This window comes from Pinus tabuliformis, chromosome 8, assembly GCF_031772625.1.
Source record: "Pinus tabuliformis cultivar Carrire ecotype Pingquan chromosome 8, CPIR1, whole genome shotgun sequence".
In the NCBI taxonomy this organism is placed as follows: Eukaryota; Viridiplantae; Streptophyta; class Pinopsida; order Pinales; family Pinaceae; genus Pinus; species Pinus tabuliformis.
In genome coordinates, this window is record NC_142294.1 from 1,115,446,764 (window position 1) to 1,115,471,012 (window position 24,249).

A 24,249-nucleotide genomic window follows, 5' to 3' on the forward strand; every position below is an offset into this window, starting at 1 on the left:
GAAAGTCCAAGTACCACACGCTCCCCATCACTATTCTGGCCATGCATACGATAAGGGTAAAGTCAAGCTTGAACTATGAAGCTAAGGCTTCATCTTCTGCTCCTCCTAACTTATTCCTTCTTACCTTTTTGTGTTGACACTTCGTGGCATAAGCCCAAATTCATGACAATGGAAGCATTTAATTTTTGACAAATATTTCTTCTTGCCCCCTTGGCTAGATTCTAGTTTGGATTGATATTTATTCCCTTTTCCCTTCTTTCCATTTCCAACCAATGAAAAATTGTCTTTATCCTCTCCCTTTGATGAAGTCCCATCTCTGGTATTTCACCTTATTTCCTTCTTACATACCAAAGCAGACCATATACATTCCCAATTCGGAATTTTGTCCCTCCCGTTCATCAAATCTTGGTAGTTATGCCAACTCTTGGGAAGGCCTAGAAGGGTTTGGCTTACTAAATCATCATCTGAAACATTAACACCAAGTCTTGCAAGATCATCACTAACTTGTGTGAACCTGCTGAGATATTGCGGGACAATGTCATTCTTCTACATCTTGATATTTTCAAGTTTATCCTTGAGTGCCATTTTCCATGGCCACTAATATTCTGGAGCATATCTGTTAGCTCCAACCACATTGCATTAGGAGTTTCTTTCCCATGGAGATTGGTGATAATGTGGTAGCACACTCCCTCCAAGATTATTCTCTTCGCCTTTGTTACATCTTCCTTCCAGTGAGCATGGTTATGGGAATCATATTCCAATGGTTTTGCAACATCTCTCTTGATGTATTATATCAATCCATTGTCATCCAATACCGTCGACATGCGATCCTTCCATGTAATGAAATTAGAGATGCCTTCCAAGGCATACTCTAGCCTCAGCCCGTTGAAAGTCATATTCTCAACTCTGAAGAGATCTTGCTACACTGAATTGGAAATTTGAACCTCATGAGAAATAACTTCGAAATTCCTGCTCTAATGTGAATCATGCTTTGATACCATGTATAAATTATGGTGTATATTTGCAACTGCTCATGAAGTTTTAATCAAAATCACAAGACACAAACTTATTCTACTGCTTTGCGGAAGTTAATTCACAATTTAGAGTAAAAATATTAGACATGCAATAAAAAATAACAGACATGAACACAATATTTTTCCTCAGGAAATCAATCTGCTAAAAACCCCAATTCCTCCTTGCATTAATTTGATGAATAGATATGTATTACAATTTATTTTCTTAACTTAGCACAACCTGCAAGTGAATAACCTCTCTCTCTACTCACTGAGAAGCTCTGACACAAACTTAGTCAATTGTTGCCTCTGCTTGAGCCCCTATCTCCTTACACAATTCCTTGAGAAATTAGGCCCTTATTATTTAGGAATTTCTAAAAAATGTATTGCACAATTCCCAAGGTTGATCATGAGATTGCATGCAACACCTGTACACTCAAGACTAGTCTATAACTGATGTTAGACTGCCTTGGAATCTCCACCACATTTGGGGAACTTGAATTATAAGCATGCACTAGCTATTTTTGTCTGATTGATCAATTAACTGGATGATAACTGAGTTTGAATGAAGTCCCACTACATAACTGACCTTCCACTAGCTAGTTCCTCCAACAGTTAGAACTAGTTTAACTGAAAACCACTTGAAATAACCGACCTTGATTGATACAAATTAGCAATCACAAATGCTTAACTGAACTATAACTCCTCTAACTCAAATTTACTGAGTAAACTAGGTGACGCAAGTCATGTCACATGGGTTAGCTGCATCCAAGTTGTTTGGTGATGTGGAAATTCAATTTTTTTTCAATTTAATCAAGGCAAAAGCAAATTGAGAATTTATTGTTGCATTTTTCAACAACAATATCTAGAAACCCCCAATAACAGACATCTGACCCATTGCAAAAATATCTACAATAAATTGACTCCTATTTTCACAACTTTAAACCCCCTTAATGAATGAACATAATAAAGTATTGGTTAACAAGGTGAATCCCACGTGGTTAAGAAGACATAAAGTGTCTCACGTACTAAATGGACTACTCTTTCTTTGTCAAATTTTAGATAAATAATATAATAATCATGTGTCAAGTCCTAGTACCCGATAAAGAGGCAATCAATAACGTTCTAAAGGATCTCAACATCTTCACAAGTTAGGTGACCTAGATGGCGTTAACCTCTTCATGAAATTGGATATTGGTTTTCTACAATGAAAGGTATTGCTCTTGAAAACTAGAAATGTTGTTTTGTAAACAAGAACTTCATTATGAAGTTGAGTTTCAAAATCTTACAGAGAAATAGGATGTCCATGAATACAAGTATAAGCAATTTGTAGTTGAAAAATAGTATCATGTTAGTTTGAGTTCATATCTTGCTAACAACTTGTTACTTCATCACAAAGTTGAGAAACTTGTGTATTAAATGTTAATGCCAATGCTCTTCCTACATATTGTCTAGGTAAATCCTCTCTGCGGACAGAGATGGTCCCTGTAGCCTAATGAGTGGGACTAGCAACCTACGTGACAGTCTACTAGACACTTTCCTAAGTTACAATTGAAAAGAGAGACGAAGAAGATGACCTACCTCGTTCTGGTGCTATCAAGTCGTCCTTTGTTGAGGATCTTGAATCACTTGTGTCATGGGCTCGTTCCTACTTCTCATAGCGTTTATGCACTTTCACAAGAGATCAAGACACAACAAGGCATGCAAATATAAATAACATATTCAAAAGCAACCTACTTAACTGATCAAGGAATGTTAAGATAGATGATACATGAGCATACACATCAATGGAAAATGAACCAGCAGTTGTATATTAATAGAAAATAAGGGGAAGCATACAACCAAGCCTTGATGTTGATAGGCTCTCCTTGAATGAATGTCCAAGTCCAGGTTAGGCTCTCCAAGCACTCCTTCTCCAAGCTAAATGAGTAGCATATAGGAACAATCTTTGCATAAGGGTGAAAATAGACATAGACCAACCATTTGGGAATGGTAGAGGATGAATATAAAGGTTGGGAAAGGGAGTTGGGATCTCTCCAAAGACAGGAGTAGGCCCTCATCTCAAGGAGGTATCTCATAGGGATAATACCAAGAGACCAAGTTGGGAGAACTCGAGCTCATCTACGTCGAACAATCTCCAGCTCGCCACTCTGGGAGCTTCTAGATCACGAAGCTTCTCATCCTCTTTGGGAAAATTTCCTTCTTGGGATCATCACAGGTGTACAAGTAAACAAAGTGATGCCATCGTGGGTCGAGTATAATACAACAGGGCACCATCGCAGTTTTTAGTCTCATAAGAGTGATGATTCTCAAATTAGGGTTTAAGAGTTGTTTCCTTCAGGGGAAGCTCAAGGCATTTTCCAATCAATGTCTTAGGGAGGATTTGAGTTGCATATATGAATGAGTACACTGCATAAAGTTCATGTTTCGGGCACTTTGGGGTATGTCACAGGGAAGTGTAGGAGGTGTGACAAAATACTATGTAACAGATGCCCCTTAAAGCATGAAGGAAGAACGGGGAGTGATGGCTGAGATGCTTTACGATATTTTGCAAGGACGAGGACAAACACTGTCAAGAGACCTGCAAATCAAGGATGCATATACATATACATACACATATCTGATATCAAAACATGAATCCATGGTATGGACGCAACCATCAGGATGATAAGGACTATATGAAAGGATCCATGGTATGGGCACAACCACCCAAATGAGAAGGATCATTTGTGAAACTAAGATCCAAGGTATGGACGTAGGCATCCAATAAAGAAGGAACATGTGCACAATCATGAATAATACATAACTCCAAGCAGCCTGAGTTATATTAGACAAAACTCAGGGTCTTGCGCTCCATCCCAACCCGATCACAGTATGAATTCTAACATGCAAATGAATGTGTCAAAGTCAAACATGCTAGAAAACCGCGTGATTATCGGTCAATGATGTGGAATGTTAACAAGCATGAGACAAACCACCTGATCCAGGTGGCATGAAAAAGGCTCAAAATTCATAGTGGTAGAAAGTCAATTAACTTGACATTAGATCAAAGTGATCGTCGCCCTAATTCCAACGGTGTGAACGACACTCCAATCCGAGTCCGGATGAGGAAGATAGGGGTAGTCAAAATTTTGGTTGACTTTTGCTGACTAGGCAGGCTTAATGGAGACAAAATTTGGAAGTTTTCCGGCGGACGGAATCCGGCCAACTCCAGCCAGATTTCGGGTGAAATTGTCGCCTCGTTAAAGTGTCTCCTTCGGTCCAAATTTCGAATTTTCAAAACGTGCATATTGTTATAATAAAACAAAAATTATTAAAAAAAGTGGTGGCGGGCCACCAACCCCGCCACCCCAATCCTTATCATATGTAATATTATGGAGGGGCAGGCCACTAGCCCCAACCCCTCCCCCGTACCACGGGAACTGTTGCACGCGGAGTAGGTGGTGGGCTGGCCCTTGGGGCATGGACCCAACCACGACCCACATTTAAAACAACCGCCCGTTTAAAATATATGGGCCATCGTAGAGAAAGCGGAGGTGAGGTGGGCGGGCCCAACCCGACCTCCCTTCCAAAATTAATAATGTTGTTATGTAAAATGGGAGGGGGTAGGGTTTGACTGCCCGACCTTCTCCACATCAAATGGATCTCTAACCACTCTGCCCAACGGAGTCTTTGAAAAGTACGCCAGCCCTTTTTATATTTAAATTCAGTCATCAGTGTGCCAGGCAGCGGAGGAGCGCACATGTAGTTCAAGGCAAGGTAATTTGCAGGTGACAGAACCATGAACGATGCGGAGAGAGGGGTGGAACCATGATCTGAGCAATTTCTTCAGGGGGCCAGATTTCCACTTTGTCAAATTTCGACAAATTTTATATGGTTTCAACATTTCTCGATGCCACGAACGCAATGGTGCTGTCCGTTTCTCCAATAGAGTTCTACATTTTTCGGCCATTTTCCAGAATGGAGGTATAAGACTCCTTTTTGTAAATGATGATTGTACTCTTCTTTCTCATGCCACTTAATGAATGAAGGCCTCCCCATTGACCGAGTAGGGCCCGGAGACATAGTCCAAATTGAACGAACTCTGTTATCAAGTTTCTTGTCTTCTTTCATGATTTATGTGTTTCTCCTCTTCTCTCATCTGCACATTAAATTTCTATGTTTAACCTACAATTTATGCATGTAATTATTTAATACATCTATAAGAAAAAGATCTTGGATCACCACCAATAATGACAATGACTCTCAAGGTACGACAGTACAATTCGTGAATTTGATAATGAAGCTGAATTCGAACACTAGTGGAATTATCCGATCGAAGACCAATGATGAAAACCCGTCGTCGGATGCGAAGAACTTGCCATTAAGGCATGCAAGCTCTAAGGTATTGAAAGGGAGTTTCTAAGTCATCTTCCCGGATAATGAGCACCCGTCGAAGGAGGGCCATAAAGAGCCCCCCCATAATCGACATGAAACAAGGATAAAGTGGAATGAAGTGAATAAGATCCAAGACTGTAACAATGGGTCAGAAAATGTATAGGTAATAGACTGCAGATAGTACTTCTCTTGAACATATCGGCAACACGACTCCAGAGTGTGGCAACGTTTGACTCAAAATAGGACCAAGGGTCATAATGACGAAGTGGAATAATCAAATGAGAGGCAAAATGGATTAGCCAAACCCGGAAGGACAAGTGACTAAGTGAGGATGTCCCAAACCCGACACGAGAAACAGATGAGTGTCATGTTCAAGAGCGACATTATGCCTATACAAGAGATGTTTCACTTTTACTTTTTCCCCCACTATTTCTAATGAGTACCTCTTTATTTTTACATAAGCTTGAAGAGGATACCATATGATTGTCGTATAAGTTCACCCTTCAGATGAATCCATCCTAGTAAGTTTTACGAGTCCTAGGAACGAGAAACTCAGTCTCATCATGGTGACGAGTCTTTTGTCGTAAAAATTTTTAACGAGTCTGACAGAATAATAACTCGGTATCTTTTTCATAGTTAGAGAGTTTGAAAAAGAGATGAAAAAGAAGACTCGATCATGTCCCTTTTCGTAATTTGTCTGTCGAACCCGAAAAGGTAGAAAACAATATTCGAGAGAACCTCTTGACCATGTCGACCAAGGTGTACCTTTTTCATAGATAGTCAATCCCAGCTCGAAAAAGGGGTAAACGTATACTCAGATGACGTCAGTTAATTTAATTTAATGAGTTCAAAACGGCAAGTACTCAAAAATCTTTTCATAATTTTGGAGTCTGAAAAGAGCTAAAAGGGGACTCCACCTGGAGGAACGAGTGGTATAAAAGGATAACAACTGGTTCTAGTAATGATCGAACTGCTCAAAACATGTAATGGTTAAGAGGCTGGCTAATAATACCACTCATCATAGATGTTCCTCAGGCAAGGGTAAAACAACCAAGTGAAAGCATATTAGAAGAGATGGAAGGAAAAACGAAGGCTTATCTAGCAAAAACCAGCTGATAAAAAACAACAATCATGAGATGTAAAGTGGGAATAGTTTCTTTTTTACACAAGCTTGAAACATGAGAACCTATGCTTGAGTATATTTGAGGATGGTTTCATTTTTCACAAGCTGGAAACATGAGAAAAACTATGCTTGGATTTGGTTTCATTTTTACACAAGCTTGAAACAAAGATAAACTATGCTTGGGTTTGGTTTCATTTTTACACAAGCTTGAAACAAAGATAAACTGTGCTTGAGATAAGTTTACATGCCCCCGGCATAATGACTCAATTCGAGGTACATTCCCCCCAAGCTTCATTTCATTCACCTAAGTAGACTATTGGTTACTAACAGGTGGATGGAATGAAGGCTCACTTACGAGATCAAGTGAAATACTCGACTGGGATTTTATGAGATCTAACCAAAGACTCGAATTGGAAGGGGGTTTGTTTCATTTTTTAACGAGATTGACACAAGTAAAGGAACTATTCTCATGGGACCTATTTCATTTGTTAACGAGGTTGACATAGTAAAATAACTATCCTCATATCCCTTGTTTCATTTTTTAAGTAGCTTGACACAAGACAAGGAACTCTACTATATGGTCCTTGTTTCATTTTTTAAGGAGCCTGTCACAAGACAAGGAACTCTGCTCCATGGTGCTTGTTTCATTTTTTAACAAGATTGACACAAGACAAGGAACTTCGCTCCATAAATGTGATCATAGATCGAAAGAGGCCATGGATTCCAAGAGGTTCTCATCAGATGGGAGAACAACACTTTGGAAGGGATACATGTCCAGGGATCCAAATGAAAAATCAGGCTCCAATGCCCCCAGTACATGGTGTACCACGTCACCTACTAGATCATAAGTAGATGTGGGCATGGAACAGGTGGCCATGTAATTAACCTGTGGTGGGGGTGATACCGCTTGAAAATAAGAACCATTTAGGGATGATGGTTGATGGGGACTTGACTCAGGACCAACAAATGTAAGCTGATCAATGATCACAATGCTTCCTTCATGTGGGAAACACATCACTCGAAAAAGGGAAGAAACAAGAGCTCCATGACATAAACATAGCCACGACCAAGGAGTAGATTAAAATCTAAAGGGCCTTGGACAACCATCACGTCTATATAGATAGTCTTTCCTACCAAAATAATAGGAAATGTAGGAAGGATCCCTAACGGTTGCTTCGTTCCTCTGTTAAAAGCTAAAAAATTCTGGGTGACAGGGACAAGTTGAGGAGAACCGAAAGCTTGCCAGGTAGTTGAGGACATAATGCTAACAGATGCGTCCTCATCTACGACTGTGCTAGGTATGGCTATATGGTAAGCCTGTACTGTAATTTGGAAAGGCACATAAGACAATAGGTGATATCCTAACAGTCAACTCCAATCAAAATAAGCGACTAAACTAATTTGGGGGGGGTGTCATAGGAACATGAGAGCTGCTCTCTAGCTCTATGGGAACAGGAGAATTACTCTCATTCACCTTGGGAATGAGAGGATTTCCATCTAGTTCATTCTAAACTGAAGAAACCAGAAGAACCTGAGCAATACAAGGTTCACTTTCTACCATAAAGGTAAGGTTAACTGAAGGTGGAGTCAATTCTACCGTTTTCTCAACCAATGGTTGGTCGAGAACGGACTCATGAGACTCACTTTTAGAGAGAGTGGGATTAACCAAAGATGACTTTTGATCAAACACTGGATCAACTAGCGAAGGATCAAGGGAAATCTTTCGATACCCAGTCGGAAGACGAGGTTGAGAAGCTGTAAGGTTTTCCAACTCTTTGGAAGCTTCATCCATAAGAGGACAAAGGTGAATGGAATGATTACCTTCACATAACTTACAAAGAAATTTGACTATTCCCTTTTTCCCATGAATTTTATTGTTACTAGTTGAAGGTTTATCACCAGCATGATTGCCAGAGCCTGATGACAAAGGTCGATGTGAACCTGTAGACCACACTTCTAAGACCTTGGGAATATGAGGACAATTCCGAAGAAGTTGGTCACCCTTACATAACATGCAAGGGAATTTTTCTTTCTGGGGTTGGTTGGAAGATTTTTCTTCATTAGTTTCATCTGTAGCAATGGCTTCTTGGTTACCCCCTTACTTATTTTGCTTCTTCTTCTTCGTCCTCTTCTTCTTCTGATTAGCTTCCTCGTTACTAGAGTCCAGACTTTCACCAGGAAAAGAGGAAGAACGGGGCGAAGAAATAGGCGAAGAAGGTGAGGGGTCAACTTTAGGACCAACATGAGGTTGATGTTGTTCAAGTCTGAAAAGCAGTTTGGACACTTGGAACCACCGAGGTTGAAAACAACCAAACTAGCATACCAATGATCATTCTAGGAAGGGACAACGTTGCCATATAAGGAGCACCAATATTTCTGAAAGAAGGAAAAGGACTAGGATTCCCATCAGAGGGATCTCCTTGACTGGTAAACTCAGGAAATGTTGCCATTGTTATCAACCTAAGATCTACTAAGGAGTATTTCCACAGGAAGGATGTTTTTCCGCGATCAATTAATGTTAGAATTTGAAATAAAAACTTTGCCTTTTCATGTTTTAAGAGTCGATAAAAGGACGAAAAGGTGACTCTAGTCGCTTTCGTTGGTTTAGCGAGATTGAAAGGACAATTACTCGATGATCTTTTCAAGTTTAAGGAGTCAAAAAAGATTGAAATGACTACTCAAGATACTCTAGGAAAAATGGATTACCAAGTAACCGTGAACTACAATATACACCTTAGCAATTAAATTTACTAAGGACTTGACGTACGTGTAGGCAATCTCCCCAGATGTTGTTTTCGGTGTATCATGTTTACAGGGCGACAAACTCGGCTTCATATGCATAAAGGTTTGCAACCTATTGTTATCACTGAAAGTGCTGTAGTTAAAATTTTTTTAGCCTGGCTTAAAGAGTGGGTGTTTTCGCAGCGCCTGAATTCTTTTCAGCAGTTTCGCAGCGCTACCTGTTCGAGTGGTTTCGTAGCGTGCTACGAAACTGGGGATTTGTTCGAGTTTTTATTAAAGGCCCAGACGTCAGGGGTTAAACCTTGTATTCAAATGCATGAGAAGGATGGAAGCGAATGATTAAAGTGAATTATTAACTGGAACTACATCAGCAATATAAATCAAGGTGGTAATGGAGAAGTGGCTCAAGGCTTTGCTGCCTTTTCTAATACACCGGTTGCTTATTCTGTTTCCTCTTAGTCTATCATTTCAATGTTCACATAATGGTTGAAGAATTATTTGTCACCTTAAATACTGGTATTTGTGAGATCCCCAGAAGATTCCTCTGTGAGAGCAAAAATTGCAGCAAGTTGCCACATTAGATGTCCTGGCAAAGAAATTTGTAGGGAACTTTCCCAGTACCTTTAGTGACTGTCTTAGTCCTGTTGTTGCAAATCTCACAGCAAATGATGTAGCCCTTTCCTCAGGTTGCTTGCATTGCATAGCTTCTTTTGTTACTGAACTTGGGCCACAAGTATTGGCTCATCTTCCTCACATTATTAAATATATCCTTAAGAAGACATGGCGGGTTTGCTTGTCTTCATATAAAGAGGCAACAGTGTCTAAGATGGCAGACTTTGAAGGGAACACAGCTTCTGGGGGAGCCTTTTTGATCTCTGTTCTTAGTGTTTTAGAAGCAATTGTGCAGAAGCTGGGCGGGTTTTTGAATCCATACTTGGAAGAAATTGTTGGTCTTTTAGTGTTGCATTCACAATTTACTACTGACTCAGGTTCAACAGTATGCACAAAGGCTGCTTCAATCTGCATTCTCATGTCTGAAAAGATCTCAGTGCGGCTTTTGCTTGATCCGATTGTTAGAATTTATGGAAAGGCTGTAGAGAATGGAGAAGCTTCTGTTTCAGCCATTTTTGAAATGCTAGCAGTTGTCGCTTCTAAAATGGACAGACCATCTGTTGTAACTTATCATGCAAAAATATTTGAGTTATGTCTGATAGCTTTGGACCTTCGTCATATGTTTTCGAGCCTCTTACACTATTATGGAGGATTGAACCCGCGTTATCAAAGGCAAACAGAGCGAAAAGTTGTAGAAGGACAATGGGATTTCCAAGAGCTAAGGCCGCTGCATTACTTGTATCATTTTGTCCGACAATATCCATATGGAGGAGGCGAAGGCAGATATGAAGAATGCAGTTCTGAAAGTGTTCATGTCGAAGATCGAGGAAGCTAAAAGCCAGAACCTTATCAATATGAAGGTTGAATCAATTTTGGAAGATTTGTCTTCGGGATTATTAGAGTCTATGAAGAGACACGTCTTTTGGTCCCGTGGCAAATTCATGGAATAGCTTAATGTATGGGCGCAAGTGTTTGATGAAACAGACGTAGCTCATTATCATCGTGGCCTAGCTTCATAAGACCTCTTTTTCTACGCAAACAGGTGGCAGGGGTGATCAATAGTCACTGTTGTTATGATGAGACATCTGGCAATTCTGTTTCCAGGAATTCGTTCACTTGAAATAAAGACTTTCATTGGAAATATATGCGCTATATATCTATTTGAAGCTACGCAACAAGCTGTGATATGAACCGGTGAATGAAACTGTGATATTTATTATAATAGCTTGATATGTGGGCGCAAGTGTTTGAAGTCACTTCAGGTAGAATATTTGCTGCTTGGAAGAGATCACAAGGTTGAATACGAGTTGCAAATGAATTGCCTAACAAGACAGTTCCAAGGGCGCAGAGGAATGTTGTCAAAGGCATGGGAGTTGTGCATGGCGATGAACATACTCCCACAGAAAGTAATGACCGCCCTGTCAAAAGAATTAGTGAAATGAGTTTGGGGATGAGTGGAAACTGTGGTATTTGTACTGTTCTGTCCGATTGCAGAGGTAATACAAATGTTCATCTTCAGATGTGGATAAAAGGCTATTGAAGCGGCCTCACTGTAACAAAGGTTTGATTGTCATTTGGTGCATCCAGTTTGATATTAATCTTGTGCTGCCCAATGGACTAGGAAGGCTGCTAGGTGCATGCCAGTTGATATTGTATGGCATATATTATGGGAGAGCCCGGTGGGATGAAAACAAAGATAAAGAAAATGGTGGTCATGCAGATAAGAGACAGATGGTAATTCACAGCAGATGAAAGCCCTATCTAATGGTGGACATGCCAATAATGCTGAGAATTCCTTGAGGTCCAGCAGTCCATTACATTGCATGCGCCACATAGTCGAGAGTTATTTTCAAATCATCCATGGCTGAAAGCGTAGGGCTGTTGCAAAAATGCATAAAGTTAAAGAATTGGAAATCTTTGTAGCTGTAATATTTTTGGATTATTGTTTGATCTGCACTCATTTTACAAAACACTGCGGTCTGTATTTCCAAGATCACCTTTTTGATGGCAGTCACATTTTCAAAGTGAACCATTGAGCTTGCGTAAGAGTGATTGGATATCCTTGGCAATTTTCAAGAATGCATCATCTCTTTCAATTCAAACATAGGGAAAATAACTCTCGGAGAAAGGAGACATACAATCAAAGATATTAACAGTACAAGAGCGGTAAACATGAAGTCAAGGTTCCAGATTCATTTACTCAACCTCTTCTTATATCTCCTTTGAGATTAGACTCATCAGACTCTGTTGACATCACATATCAACATGATGACTCTGTCAAATTAAAAAATACCAGAAGCAGGGGAAGTTCAGTTTCCTAAGTTGCATTGTGGATGGTAGGAATTCAAAGGATTTTGTTGATACTCACAGCATTGTTATGCAGATGTATTATTATCAAGAGGCTGTTACCATCATATTGGATATATATAATTGCAGAGATGAATGCATCTTATAGACCTTTAAAAGAACATTCAGGAAGGGGAATCCAAAGCCCAAGGAGATTGAACAAATATCATTCCGGTTGCTAAATGAGCTATTTACAAATGCTTATCACTACATTCTGGAAATGAAGTCTGTGAATTTTTTGTATAATTTAGGTTTCTAGATGAGGTTTTAAAAGATGGCTCCAGCTGTTCTGATTTTCCTCACCTCAAAGGATGTTATAACCAACAGAAAGAAAGCAGAGAAAATATCTTGAAGACAACAGAGATAGGTTTATCTAATCAGGTGATTATTAGAAGACTGTGTTTTTATGATTACACAGCAGTTTCGTAGCGCGCTACGAAACTGCTGTAGATGGTGGTTTTAAAGCGCAGAGCAGCTAGTGTGATACTGTGAGCAGCTAGTTTGACACGGTGAGCGGGAGTTGTGGAAGAGGGACAGCTGTCTATCAAATACTATCTACAGCACATCAGAAACCTGGCATCATTCCATACTTGGGGTTATTAAAAGATTTGGGAGCAGGCTGCTATATTTTAGGAGAATGTTGGGAGACAGAAACCGATAAATAGGAGCACACCTTCTGGTCATTAAATGAGCCATCAGCGCTTTCAAGCATCCCAAGCCAGTATTCATTGTATCTGCAGCTCAGCCATCTCAATCCAACTAGCAAAAGGACATGTGTCAAGAGCCAGAAAAGCATCAAGCATACGAGGAGAAAGGAATTAATGTTTTAGTTTGATTAGGATTGTGTGCAATTACATTTCAGCACTTTGTAATAAATGCATTAATTAAATAGCATGTAGGAAGAGTTAATAGCCACCTTCGAGGCTCCCCTCATGCTGGAGGAGGAAGCTCGAGGTGTTTTAGTTTGCTTGCCTATATATGGGCCAAGGTAGGATGTAAAAAGGGTTGGATACTTAATAGAAAAACAGTGTTGTTTTGGGCCATTGTAAGACCTTTTTTGACAGTAATAGTAAAACAGAGTTATTCTCTTCTCAAGATTCTCGAAGGATTGTCATGATCAAATGTAGTGATGATGTGTTATACTTTATGTTATTTTATGGTTTTGTTGTATGCAATCACTCAGAATTCATAATTATATGCTCTGACTTCCTGTGTATACAGCAAGCTATGTGTTGGTGGAATATGTTTGACATGTAATGCTTAGAGCCTTGATTTCCATGAGGTCACTGTGTTTTCCTTGTTTACTTGATATTATAGACTCCATAGCCCAATGAGAGCTAGTTTGATGTGTTTCCAACCAGTTATGCTTTCATAAGTGAATAAAGAGTTAGCCATCTAGTGTTTGAAGGATTTTATTAAGAGTTGTGAGAGAGCCCTCTCTGATTAGGAAGGCTAATTCCTAATCTAAAGTTTGGTCTGAAACAGTTACATGAGACCTTGCTTGGTTGCAGTCCCTAGTACTGGTTTTGTGATAACACCTATGAGGGTATCTCTTTACATACTTGATAGTACGAGGATCACAAGTCCGTGATAGTGCTGCCTAATGCAAGAGTATTGTGAACAACAACTGCTGAGTTTTATAGACGCTGGAACACGTCTCTAGCCTAGACCACTAAGTATGAGTGTTAATGTTTCAAATGGTCCTTAGATTAATTGAGGTAAATTTTAACATTTATATTCAATTATGTCTCAGTTTTTGGCTCAAAACTATGTCACCTGAACGCCTATGATGCAACTATATGAGAAAAGGAAAAATTTCATTTTAATGAAAGCTAGACTAATCAAGGGAAGAAATTTCAATCAATAATGCATCAAACAAAACACATAATGTAAAATGCCTTCCACTAACTTTCACTATGAAAAATGTGAAATGAAATCTAATCTTTCATTTCACTAAATGCAATGTGAAGATGTGATCCTATAAGAAATGAAAATCACTTTCCTTTCACTAAGATGCAACAATGATTTTTATTTTCATTTTGATTCAATCAACGCAATCTAATGCAATGAGCAAAGGAAAATGCAATCAACTCAAGGAAAATGAAATTTCCTTCCACTTTTGTCTTCCAAATGCAATGCCAAAAGTAAAAATGATTTTGACTTCTAACTATCCTAAATGCAACTTTTTCGAAAGCAAAATGGTTTTGACTTTACTAAGATGCATTTATATGAATTATGCTTTTCTTTTTGTTTTGAATGATTTGATGCACCTAATACAATTTTTAGCTTTCAATCACTAAAAAATGTAATCTATTTTCAATGATGAATCTCAAAAAATAACTTTTCAATGCAACTAATCTAATGCATTTTCACGAAAAGTAAATTTCGAAATACAAGCTAAAACAAATGCAAAACAATGTTTTCAATGATTTCCACATAAAACAACACTCAATCAATCAACAAAACAAGCATCTCAACGACACCAACAAGCAGAAAATGATGACCAATTGACTAGAAACCCTAGAACTCAATCAGATTTCACTTCAAAGCCGATGAGACAAATCTTGTGAACTAATCAAGACAATTAATCAAAAACTGACAAATCCAAGCATAAAGGATAGGAAAAGACCTTAGGGGCTAAGACACATTGTATTCTAAGGAAGAAACCTTAAAAATTCTCACATTCAATGATCATCGCTACTTTATATACCCAAACCCGTGATGATTGGGTTATCATCGCTACTTTGCATAGATAAACCCACGATTGTCAGGATCATCACTACTTTGTATAACAAAAGTAGTGATGATTTCAACGCCACCAAAAAGTGAAGAATTTTTTTTCCATCGTGACTGTACAACTAAAAACTCGCGATGTCATTACGCTTGGTAGAATAAACCCGTGATGGGTGAAGAATACTAGAAAAAAAAGATTCCAAGAAACAATCTAGACTTAGCACTCTAAGGCAGTAATCAGTGATGGTATAAACCCAGACTCATGTAGACAAGTCAAGAAATCGATGATTGGTCTAACTCATCACAAATTCAAGGTGAAGGATTGAATGGAAAGGGTTATAGCTTCCCCAACAGAGTCGCCATTTTGTTGTCTAGGTAAATCCTCTCTACGGACAGAGATGATCCCTTTAGCCCAATGACTGGGACTAGCAACCTACGTGAAAATCTACTAGACACTTTCCTAAGTTACAATTGAAAAGAGCGACGAAGAAGATGGCCTACCTCATTCTGATGCTATCAAGTCGTCCTTTGTTGAGGATCTTGAATCACTTGCATCATGGGCTCGTTCCTGCGGCTCACAGCATTTATGCACCTGCACAAGAGATCAAGGCACAACAAGGCATGCAAATACAAATAACATATTCAAAAACAACCTACTTAAATGATCAAGGAATGTTAAGATAGATGATACATGAGCATACACATCAATAGAAAATGAACTAGCAGTTGTATATTAATAGAAAATAAGGGGAAGCATGCAACCAAGGCTTGATGTTGATAGGATCTCCTTGAATGAATGTCCAAGTCCAAGTTAGGCTCTCCAAGCACTGCTTCTCCAAGCCAAATGAGTAGTATATAGGCACAATCTTAGCATAAGGGTGCAAATCGACACAAACCAACCATTTGGGAATGAGATAGGATGAATATATAGGCTGGGAAAGGGAGTTAGGATCTCTCCAAAGATAGGAGTTCATCTCAAGGAGGTAGCTCATAGGGACAAGACCAAGAGGCCAAGTTGGGAGAACTCGACCTCATCTACGCCGAACAACCTCCAGCTCGCTGCTCTGGAAGCTTCTAGATCATGAAGCTTCTCATCCTCTTTAGGAAAATTCCCTTTTTTGGATCATCGTGGGTATACAAGCAAACATTGCGATGCCATCGTGGGTCGAGTATAAAACAACAGGCGACCATCGCGGTTTTTAGTCTCATAAGAGCGATGATTCACAAATTAGGGTTTAAGAGTTATTTCCTTCAGGGGAAGCTTAAGGCATTTTCCAATCAATTCCTTAGGGATGATTTGAGATGCATATGTGAATGAGTACACTACATAAAGGTCACGTTTCAGGCACTTTGGGGTATGTCACAGGGAAGTGTAGGAGGTGTGACAAAATACTATGTAACACTACACCAAAGCAACTTGTTCTAATCAAAATTTAAAAATATTAAATATTACAAGTCTTTATTAAGAAAAGAAAAAATTTCAATGTCTAACCAAAAATCAAGATATAAATTTAGAGTTACGTCAAAAAGTAGACTAATAACATCTCTAAAAAATCTAAAGAATCATGTAGTGTCAACACTAATGGTTGGAACTCCTACTGTAACTAATATGTAATCTTGATTGTATGACTAATTCAGTTATCATATGAACCTTATAATGATTCTTGGTCTTTCTCTATCTCTCTTAATTGATTGTATTACTTGAACAAGTTGTGCATTCAAACAAACTACTCAATGAAAGAAAAACAAAATATCACATCCATAAGAACACAAAGATTTATCCTAAAGAAACCCATTTTGAGAAAAAATTAGCTAGGAAGGGCTCTCATAACTCTTTAATTCTCAAGACATAAATAAACAATAAAGGGCTCAAAAGTTCGTGTACTCTTATGTTAAATACTTCTACATGCACATACTAAATTTACCTATGTTATGCTTCAATGAATCACTAGTAGTGCATTGTTCACTGTAGAATGGTATAAACATTCTCCTCCTATGATTTCTCTTAGCAGAATGACAAGTGCTTTAGTAGCCGACCAATGGGTATTTCTCCTTCTTACTATAGAGATGTTGAATGATCCTATGGTCTCTTCACTAAGTTAGAACCAAGATATTCTCAATCCTTCTTACTCTTTGGTGTTTAAGAATGAATACCAAACTCCTATTTCTCCTTCAATTGTCCTTTATACCAATGTAGATCCATCTAAACTCTAAATCTATCAAGCAATGAGAGGGATCAAATCTCTCGAGCTATCATTTAAGTTGGTTTTAGGCTAGTTGAGTCCCACTTAGCTCGATATAAATCAAAGCTCACAACTTAACTTTTGTGTGTGTGTGTGTGTGTGTGTGTGAAAATACAATTTTGATATTTTTAAAGATATTTATCGTAATAATATTTCTAAGTAAACTATCATATCTATCATATTTATATTTATACTTATAAATTATTTTAGTAATTCTATGTAGTAGTAGTATCCACTTATCTCATCAGTTGGTCAATTATAGTAGGCATATTGGTCAGTTATACCCCTATGGATATGTTTATAAGCCCTTGTTCTTTATTAATCCATACCATTACTCTCAATCAATAATCTTCTTAGAACATATCTCCCTAATAGGAGGATTTTAGTCCCCAAAAGATACTAATGAGAGATGAGGACACAATTATGTAACTTTTCTTATAGTAGCCCCATAGATGCGCTCTTTGTCAAGGTATAACCAAGCAATGTCCCAAATAATGAATTTATGATTAGTTCTATGTTGGCTATGGTGAAGTTTTCACTTCTCCATACTGCTCCTATGAATTTATTATTAGTTCTTCTCTAACTACTCCTATGCTTATTTTGTTTGCCTTATTATCTCTACAATTCTACCTACCTTGTTTTCTTCCTTGTGCACTTCATGTTTGTCTCCTTTTTGGAACAAAAATTGCTTCAGAAGGTGAAGGTGGTGAATATTCATCACAAGAATGAAAAGAGATTTAGGTGCTTTAAAGGAAAATTATGGTTAAAATGGGCCAAATAGATGAAAGTTTTTCTTTGTTGAGGTGGAAATTCAACAACCAACAAGATTTAAAAGAATTAAATTTACAATAATTGTTGAGGTGGATTAAAGCTCGAGGATGATTATGTGCCATGTTTATATTTGGAAACATTTAACCATAGACACACCCCACTTTAGTTAAGGTCTTGGTGAGATCATCTCAATAAGATAAACATATTTGAGATGCTAACTTTGAAATACTTTAGTGGTTCCATTATTATTCCCTATCGAAGTAGGACTATAGTAATCTATTTTCTCTTTGACTATTGTTAGTTTCCCCTTTAGTTATACAATGTCATATCTATATATATATATATATATATATATATATATATATATATATATATATATATATATATATATATATATGTTTCCAAGGGAAACTCAATTGGTGATGTCTGTGAAAATGAAGTGTTGTGTGTGAGGAGTTTTGAGGTTCAAATCCTCTCGATTCACCCGTGCTTGCAGAAGGGGCATACATAGACAAGAAGTTATAGTGGTAGTTGATGGAATCAACCCTGTGTTATGTGAGTATGAGACGAGTTGAGTTGTTGATTCCTTATATATATATATATATATATATATATATATATATATATATACTTCCATTATTATTCCCTATCAAACTAGGACTATAGTAATCTATTTTCTCTTTGACTATTGTTAGTTTCCCCTTTAGTTATACAATGTCATACACACACACACACACACATATATATATATATATCTACAGGGCTTCTTGAATTTTAATTTAATTATCAATAAGTAGTAGGCGGATGGTAAGGATTTAAACTCCACATAATATTCTAGAATACTTTTAGTAGTAGTCACAAATCAAAGGTTGAGATTTATCTCAAAAATAGTTATGCCCTTCCTACCCTTATTGATTAAATTGATTAATTTTAAAAAAGAAATCATATGAACAAGTGTCATATGAAATGAGTTATAGTTTTTTGGACATGTAGTATTGATAAACCATGACATAATAACAAAGCCTATTTATAGGTTAAGAATATCCAGGTTAAGTGGGGATGAATCTCCATGGTTAAGAATAGTGTTACAAGTTTTTTAAATGTATATATGTTTAACTCGTTTATTAATTATGTTTATAATTAACAATAATAGTAAATTTTATATTTTTAAAAATTGATTGGTAAATAAATTAGAAATCTTAATAATCACCCCCTATTGGACATGTCCACATTAATATCTTTTTAAATCAAAATTTTGATATTATGGTTAAGAATCAAAGATGTTGGCATATTCTTATGGTCTTCTCTACATCAATGGAGGAAGGTTTCAATAATAAGTTCCTTGCATCTCTAAATCAATGATTATGTTTTCACATTTACCTAATCAAATTATAAATTTACTATAGCACTTGTTGATAGTCACTTATCATATTAGTAAAAGGTGGAATTCCTAGTTGTTCTCCTCTCCTCGCTATTCTTATAAAATGTTCATAGTTGGTTCAACAGTTCATGGTTCGCTCAAGTAAAAATGGATGCCTATCTATGTTCAAGAGTTGTTACTTAGCCAACTATGCTAGTTACATCCTTCTCAATGTTTAATTCCATGTGTATTGAAGAGTACTTACTTTCCCATTTCAATATTCAATCCATGATTTTTGGACACCATCTAGATATTTTTTTGTTAATTATGATGATACACCAACCTATTTTAGAATAGGTCTTCCATAATTTTAATTTAATTATCAATAATTATTAGGTGGATGGTATAGATTTAACCTCCATGGAATATGTTGGAATATTCATAGTAGTATTCAATTGTTTGTAGAAATTATGGTGTAGATTTGCAACTGTTCATGAAAATTTATTTAAAATCACAAGACACAAACCTACTCTATTGCTCTATGGAATTAAATCCACAATTTAGAACATCAATCATAAACATGCAATGAGAAATAACACACATGCACACAATATTTTTCCAGGGGAAAGAAATCTGCTAAAAACCCGTATACCTTCTTGCATTAATCTGATGAATAGAGATGTATTAAAATTGCTAGCTCAATCTGAGCTCAACCTGCAAGTGAATAACCTATCTCTCTGCTCACTAGGAAGCTATGACCCAAACGTAGTCAATTTCTGCCTCTGCTTAAGCCCCTATTTCCTTGCACAATTTCTGAGGAAATTAGGCCCCTATTATTAAGGAATTTCTTCCAAAATGATTTCCGGATTCCGAAGGTTGATCATCTGACTGCATGCAACACCTGTACACTCAGGATTAGTCTATAACTGATGTTACACTGCCTTGGAATCTCCACCACAATTGGGGATCTCGAATTCTTTGCATGCACTAGATATTTCGGGTTGATTGATTAGTTAAATGGATGATCCTTGAGTTAGATTGAAAACTCACTGCACAACTGACCTTCCACTATCTCCTCGACCAGTTAGAAGTAGTTTCACTAAAAAGAACTTGAAATAATTGACCTTGAACTTCGCTCTTAAACTTTTTCGAAATGTCAGCATCTTGTTCCTCTATTGGAATGTATTGTAGCAACATTATCTGCCTTTGCACGCAATCACGTAAATGGTGATACCATATTTCTATATTCTTAGATCAATCGTGAAATACCGAATTCTCAGAGAGCTTAATGCAACTTTCGTTATCATAATAAATCACAGTTGGATCCATCAGCTGACCAAACAATACCACAAGCACCTTTCTCATCTAGATTGTCTCACATGTTGCTTAACTTGCAGCCATGTATTATTCTTCTTCCAAGATGAGTGCCATAAATATTTGCTTCCTTCTATACTAGGAAACAACTGTGGACCCAACACTGAAAATTCCACCCAATGTACTCTTTCGGTAGGATGGACACCTTGCCTAATATTTATCTGTGAAGCCACACAACTTCACTCCCTTTGTCCATATGTACCATAGTCTAAACTGGGAAGTTCCTCTAAGTTACCATAAAACATGCTTAGTTTCCTTCCAAAATAATTTGGTTAGCCTAACCATAGCTTGCCTCGGCTAGTTAACTCCATAGCACATATTTGGTCATGTGTTCACAAGATACACAAACGAACCCTCTAGCTTCCCATTAAATGGTAGCATCCACTTCCTCACTTGAAGTGGCATCCTCCTTCCTCTAGTTTGTCACTAGAAGGTTCTCCATGGGTTTTCAACTCTCCATGCAGAATATTTGTAGTATCTTATTTGCATACTTGCCATGAGACACAAATAATTCCCCATCGCCTCGCCATACTTCCAACCCGAGGAAGTAGTTCATGAGACCCATGTCTTTCATTTCAAATTCCCTTGCAAGGTCCTCCTTGCAAGATCTGATCAACTTCTCATCACCAGTTAAAATTGAATCATCAACATATAAGACAATAATAAGCAATTTACCTTATACCAAGACGTGATAGATGTTTGCATCCTTTTCACTTTTGGTGAAGCCCAAACCAATGAGATAGTTGTCGATCTTGGTGTACCAAGCAAGGGGTGCTTGTTTGCGACCGTACAACACTTGCTTAAGTGTGCACACATGAGACTCTCGATAAAATGTATCAAAACCTTTTGGTTTCTCTATGTACAACTCCTCCTCAATAATCCCATTGAGAAATGTTATCTTTACATCCATCTGATGGGTCTTCCACCCCATATGTGAAACCAGTGCAAGAATTTATCTAATGGATGAGTACCTTGCTACAGGAGGAGAGGTCTCCTCATAGTTAATTTCCTCAACTTGAGAGTATCTCTTAGCCACAAATATGGCCTTATACTTCTTTATGATTCCATTTGATGCATGCTTAACCTTGAAGATCCATTTCGAACCCACAACTAATTTATCTGTCAGTCTTGGGACCACTTCCCAAACACTGTTCTTTACAGTGGATTCATATTCCTCCACCATTGCATCAACCCATATAGGTTTCTCTACTACTTCCTCAAAAGAGGATGGCTCAGTCTCTACAAGATCAGTCATTAGAGCCATGTAGCTAGTGTACCGATCAAGTGACCTCCTCTTCCTATGCAAATATGAAGGAGCTTCCACATTCTCCCTCGCATCCTGCACAAGTCTATCATCCTCCCTGGTTCTTTTTCTGCCTTCTCTGGATGTTTCTACTTGAGTGAATGTATCCACTCTACCTCCTCTATGATCCTCTATTTGTGGCTTCTCTACAACTTCATGAGGCTCCTCATTTGGAACTAAACTATCTTGTTCTAGTGGGAACTGAAGCTCCCTCTCAAGAGAGCATGACATCTCTTTCTCCTCATCAAACTTTACATCGCTTCGCACAACTGTTATTATAAGGGAAGGTAAGTAAACACGGTAATTTTGAGGAGTTTATGTGTAACCCACAAATACCCCCAACTTTGTTGTTGGCTCAAGCTTCTTCCTTGATTCTTTGGAGACATGGAAGTAAATAGAGGCTCCAAAAATCCTGAAGTGTGATACATATGATTTTTTCCCCGAGAAAGCCTCTTCCGATGTAATCATACCAAGAATCCAATGAGGACTCTGATTCTGCAAATAGACTATTGTGTTTCATGCCTCAACCCACAAATGTAGAGGTAGGCCTTGGTCAGGCAACATAGCCCTCATTTTTCCCAAAATGCTATGATTATTTCTCTAAGCTATCCCATTCTTTTGTGGGTTGTGGGTTTCTTTCAGCTCTCTTCGAATGCCTTCTTTCACATAGAAATTTTTGAATTCATTCGAAACATACTCACCTCCATTATCACTCCTAAGAGCCTTCATCTTCTTGCGGGTTTATTTCTCAACTAGTGCCTTGAATTCTACAAACTTGGAGAATGTCTCATCTTTATTCTGCATTAAGAAGATCTAGCACTTCCTTGAGAAGTCATCAATAAAAATGACGAAATATTTGTGTCTAGTAGTGGAGGCTATTAAGAAAGGCCCACAAACATCAGAGTGGATCCTTTCCAAGAATGCATGTGCTTTATTTTCCGGATCATGGAATGTGGATTTTGCATACTTCCCCAAGGTACATCCTTTACATACATCTTGTTGCTCAATTGTTCATTTGGGGAGGCCAGTGGTTATTTGTTGCATAATATTCAAGGCACCATGATGCAAATGGCCAAGTCTTCTTTGCCAAATTTACAGACATCGTGACTCTGCACTTTCTCCGCCTTACTGCTTAATGCAACACAATCTCCTACATCTAGTTTATGCAAGTTCTTCACATGAACCCCGACCTCCTTCACTTACCCTGTGGTTATGTGTCTCAAGAATGCTTTCCCTTTGTTGAAGATCACATCATAACCAAGGTCTTCCAAAACTGCAACAAAGATGAGATTTTTGTTTAGGTCTGGAACAAACATGACATCCTTGAGTCTCCGAGGGGAGCCAGAATCCCTTTGAAAGGTGACTGTACCAATACCGGCCGCGTTGAACCTTCTGTCATCCCCCAACTCGATGTGCATCTAGAGATATTTCTCCTCCAGGTCATGAAAAAAATCTCTACACCCTATCATGTGGAATGTTATGAAACCAGCTCAAGAAAAGATAGAAAAGATAGATCAACGCCTTAGAATTCAACCTCTTCGAGGGGGCAACCTCCTTTACATCACATAAATGAACAATTCTTCGATGATTCAAATGAAAAAACCTCCTTTCTATATATAGGAGTCTATGGAGTCACAATATAATCCAGCCGACCTAACAATAATAATATAAAGCCACAAAAATAACAATAGAGGGATTCTATGGGCACATTAATAACAATATGGGGGTAATGGGGGCACAACAATATAAATAAGGGGTATAACTACAATAGTAATGGGGTAATCACTAGTATTATAGGGACCCAACATGCCCCTCTCCTTCAAAAAAGTGTTGTCCTCAACGCTTGAGTAGTTCATGATACTTCTGCATAAAATTCTCATCCTCCCATGTGGAATCTTCAGCGGATAAGTTCTTCCACTTGATAAGGTACTCTGAAATTGATCGATTTCGTCGCTGTCGAGTTCTTGTTTCTATAACTGCTTCCGGTTCCAATATAATTTTTCCTTCCTCGTCAAGTTCTGGCAATATTGTTTGAACTGGGAGCTTGTCGCCTATAACCTTCTTTAAGCATGAAACATGGAAAACTGGGTGCAATCGAGAAGCTGCAGGAAGCTCCAATTTGTATGCCATAGTACCAATCTTTTGCAACACCTTGTACGGACCATAATACTTTGGTGATAATTTATTATCCTTCTTAGCTTGCTTGAGGGACATTTGCTTATATGGTTGTAGCCATAGGAATACCCAATCAC